A 5000-nucleotide genomic window follows, 5' to 3' on the forward strand; every position below is an offset into this window, starting at 1 on the left:
AGAGGGTTAGGGGAAGGGGTAGGGGAAGGGGTGGGGTGGGGGAGAGGGGGGAGGGGGAGAGGAGGGAGATGGGGTAGGGGAGAGAGGGGGAAGAGTGTGGAGGGAGGGGGATGATTGGGGAGGGAGAAGGGGGCGGGGCGAGAGGAATGGGGGTGGGAGGAGAGGGCTGTGGAGAGCGAGATGGAGAGGGGAGGGGGGGAGGAGGAGAGAGCGATGGGGGAGGGGGAATGAGATGTGGGGGATGGGGGAGGGATGGGGAAGGGAGGGGAGGAGGGAAATGTGGTGGGGGAGGGAGGAGGAAGATTGTGGAGGGAGGGGGGTGGAGGGAGAGAGGGGAAAGAGTGGGGGGGGAGAGTGGGGGGGAGGGGGTAGAGAAGTGGTAGAGTGGGGGGGGGGAGGGTGTATGAGGGTTGGTGGAAGAGGGACAGAGGGGCAGGGAAGGGGAGAGGGAAGGGGTGGGGGAGAGAGGAGAGGGGGGAAGGGGAGAGGAGGGGGATGAGAGGTAGAGGGGTGAGGAGAGGGAGATGGAGAAGGGGAGGAGAGAGGGATGGGGAGGGGGAGAGAGGGATGGGGAGGGGGAGAGAGGGATGGGGGAGGGGAAAAGAGGTGTGGGGGAGGGGGGGAGGGAGATGGGGTAGGGGAGGGAGGGGGAAGAGTGTGGAGGGAGGGGGAGAGGGGTGGGGGGAGAGAGGGGACATAGTGGGGAGGTAGAGTGGAAGGGGGAGGGGTAGGGACAGTCCATCTGTTTCCCATTTCCTATCACCCCCAATCCTCTTTCTCTATTCCCACACATGTGATGACGCACTTCGACACGGGTGGGGGGGAGTGGCTGGGGCTGCTGCAAAGGCATATGTAAATGGAGCCATTCCGATTGGACATCTGCGATCATTGGGCATTGTGACATCACACGATGGAACGTTCACCCACATTCTATGGGTGAGAAGCCAGTTTTTTTTGAAATTTTGGGGGGGGAGGGGTGAAGGATTTGATTAAAAATGTGTACATAAACACGACGGAATGTAATCAGGAGTGGATACTTGGAATGAAAAGTGAAATCTCTACCGAAATGGAAAAAATCTCGGCGATTCTGCATCTGGTTTCGGCGTAGCAACGAATTAAAGGCTGGCAACCACAAGTCAGGCAGGCAGCCGGACGGACGGACGGCAGCCACAGACTTTTATATAAAGATAGATAGATAGATAGATAGATAGATAGATAGATAGATAGATAGATAGATAGATAGATAGATAGATAGATAGATAGATAGATAGATAGATAGATAGATAGATAGATAGATAGATAGATAGATAGATAGATAGATAGATAGATAGATAGATAGACAATACAATACCGTTTATTTGTCATTTGAACCTCACATGAAGTTCAAACGAAATTTGGTTTCTACAGTCATACAACAAGAAAAGAACCAAGACACACACCAACACAATTTACACAAACATCCATCACAGTGAATCTCCTCCTCACTGTGATGGAAGGCAAAGTCTTGTCTCTCCCCTGCTCTCCATTCTTCTCCCGATGTCAAAGTCAAAGCCCCCGGCGGGCGCTAGAAAGTCCTGCAGCTGTTTAAGCCGCGCCGGGCGATGTAAGGCCCCGCTCCAGGTCACTTTCAACACCGCAATTCGGGCGGGAGAAGTTGCTGTTGCTGGTGCTCCGTAAAGCAGTCTCCCACCGGGGACCCGCGAGCTCCCGGTGTACCATCCACCGGAGTCGGGTCGCAGCAGCGTGCCACCACAGCTCTCCATGCTCCGAAGCCGGCCAGCTCCACGATGGTAGGTCCGCAGCTCCGCTGGCTCCGTGACTTGAGCCCCCAGATCGTTCCGGTTGGAGGCCGCTCCACAGTTCTAGGCCTCAACGACAACGGAGACCCGACAGGGAAAAGGTCGGGTACCAGTACAGGGAAGAGATTTAAAAGTTTCCCCCGCCCCCCACACATACACAGTTAAAAACCCGTACAAACTATACCCTCAACGGGACAAAAAAAAAAAAAAAGACAGACGGACTGCAGAGGCCGCTGCGACGTCGGTCGCGCAGCCTCTGTATATACATATACATGTATAGTTATATATATATAAGTTACCGGTGGGCGGCGCGACTCACGTCGCAGCGGCCTCTGCAGTCCGTCTGTCATTTTGTTATTTTTTGTCCCGTTTTAATGTAGTTTTTATTTTATTTTATTTGTTTGATGGGGTATGTGTGTGTGTGTGGGGGGCGGGGGTGGGGGGGGGGGGACTTTTAAAATCTTTCCCCTGCACGGAGAACCCGACCTTTCCCTGTCGGGTCTCTGTTGTCGTTGGGGCTGCGGACTTACGTACCATCACGGAGCTGGCCGAGACCAGAGCGGGTGGAGCTGTGGTGGCGCGCTGCTGCGACCCGACCCCCGGAGATTCGGAAGCTCCAGCGGCAGGTCTGGCAGACAGTAATATCGGGAGCCCGCAGGTCCCTGCTGGGAGACCGCTTTTCGGGGCTTCCGCAACGGCGACTTCTCCCGCCCGAGTCGCGGGGTCGAGGAGTACCTGGAGCGGGGCCTGACATCGCCCGGCGCGGCTTCAATGGCTGCGGGACTTTGCTAGCGCCCGCCGGAGGCTCTAACTAACAAGCCCCGGAGCGCGGCCTTGCATCGCCCGGCGCGGCGTTAATGGCCGCGGGACAATTGCCATCGCCCGCCTGGGGCTTTGACTCTGACATCGGGAGGGGAATGAGGAGTGCAGGGGAGAGATAAGTTTTTTTGCCTTCCATCACAGCGAGGAGGAGATGCGCTGTGATGGATGTCTGTGTAAATTGTGTTGTGTCTTGGGTCTTTTTTTCTTGTGTGTATGACTGCAGGAACAACATTTCATTTGAGCCTCTATGAGGTTCAAGTGACAAATAAATTGTATTGTGTATTGTGTATTGTGTATTGTGTATATTCTAATCCAACCATATGCTTCTTATTGCAGTGTTACCCATTATATTGTATTCCTATTGCAGTCAACCACAGCAAAATCTATAGACATAAAAAACATTAGGCATATGCTTTATTATTTGAAAAATCATTTGATTGTGTGAAGTTGGCAAGCCTTTGCTTGGTTCGGGGCTCAAGATGTGAACTGCTTAACTCCTCCCTACCCACCAAATCAATGGTGATCAACTTTCTTTGCTAATGAATTTTCAAATTAAAACAAATTCAAATAATGTCAAGTTAAAAATCAAGAGGGGAGTGTAGGCTGTCCATTTTAGACAGGCTGTGTTACTGATTCTTGCACTATATAAAACTGCAGCAATATGAGCTTTGCTAAACAGTGTGACATGTTTGAGTAATGAAGTTGCAGCCCGTAAAAGTGATTTATCATCATGAAGCAAAGGAAATATAATGTGCAGATATGCCAAACGCTGATGGAATACTGGAAAGATGATAAATCATTGGTCACATATATAACCTACCCAAATCCACATTTGTTGACCTTAATCCAACACAAGTGTATGATTAGAATACAACAGGCCAGATAATGCAAACATTAGTTGACAGACTAGTCAAAGAAGGGTTCATATTGTCAATAAAGTGGTAAATATAGTTGCAGTAGAGAATACACTATAAGCTTCGGAAAAGAGACTGAAAAAGTATTATTCTTTAAAAAAAACATGACAGAATATAGTATCCAGCAGAAGAAAAGACTACATCAGCACATCAATATAAGCTGGATGCATGCAAGGCAGAATCTCACTGTGCATTCACAATCACAATTTGCTCTAAGTAAAGTTGTGCAGTCTCCTTCGACACATTCCCTGTGTCAGTAATCACAACAAACATAAACAGTAAAGCAAAATCCAATAAGTAAAAATGGATTACCATCTGTTTAAATGATAATTGAGTTTGTCATCAGCCATCTGTCAATATTGTGTAGATTAGCAGTTGTATCACATTTTACGAACATAAGTAATTGGAACAGAAATTGGCTTTATAGTCACTTTATCTTGGTTTTGCCATTCATTAAAATTCTGGTTGAAACTCAATGTCATCTCTAGTTTCTGGACAATGTCCATATCCCTTCATTCAGTTAGAATCCAAACTTCTATCTATTCTTTAAATATATGCAACAACTGATAATTCATAACCCATTGGGCAAATATTCTAAAGATTCATATTCCTTTGATTTAAAAATAATAACTCAGTCCAAATATGGCTGACTCTAGGGACTGAGATATAGACTCCCAACATGGAGAGAAAGTTTTTGGAAACTTGGATTATTTTCTCTGGAGCGTCAGAAGCTGAGGGGAGACCTAATGGAAATATACAAATGTACGAGAGGTTTAGATAGGGTTGACAGTCAGAACCTTTTACCCAAGAGTGGAAATGTCAAACACTAGAGAGCATGGTCTTTAAGGTGAGAGGGACAAGTTTAAAGGACAAAGTGTGGGGCAAGATTTTTTTTACACAAAGGGTGGGTGAGTGCCTGGAACATACTGCTGTGGATAGTGGTGGAGGTAGATACGAAAGTGACATTTAAGAAGCTTTTAGATAGGCACATGGCAACATTGGGAATGGAGTGATATGGATCATGTGCAGGCAGAGGAGGTGAGCTTAATTTGGCATTGAGTTCGACACAGACATCATGTTCCATACTCATCTTTGTTTTACGTTGTCTACCATCCAGCTAGCCAAACAACTGTTAACAAGGGACTCACATGTAGGAATCAGATGTCTATCTCACCAAGAAGGTACTAAGCAAGGAGCTGGCTTTAGCTTCCCAGCCAGGTTGAAGCAGATTTGTTATTGATCGACAAGTAGAAGGGACCTACTGATAAATCTAAACATTTCCTTTATAGGAGAACCAGAACAATTGTGCCTATTTGGGCAAGTCAATTTCTTTTCCATCCTAAACTTTCCTTATTTGTTCAGATCCCATGAAACTCTCCCAGAAACCTTACACTGACCCATGTGGACTCCAATGAACAGTTGTATTTTAGACTTTTAGACTTTAGACATCAGAGATACAGCGTGG

Source organism: Amblyraja radiata, chromosome 1 (assembly GCF_010909765.2).
Source record: "Amblyraja radiata isolate CabotCenter1 chromosome 1, sAmbRad1.1.pri, whole genome shotgun sequence".
NCBI lineage: Eukaryota > Metazoa > Chordata > Chondrichthyes > Rajiformes > Rajidae > Amblyraja > Amblyraja radiata.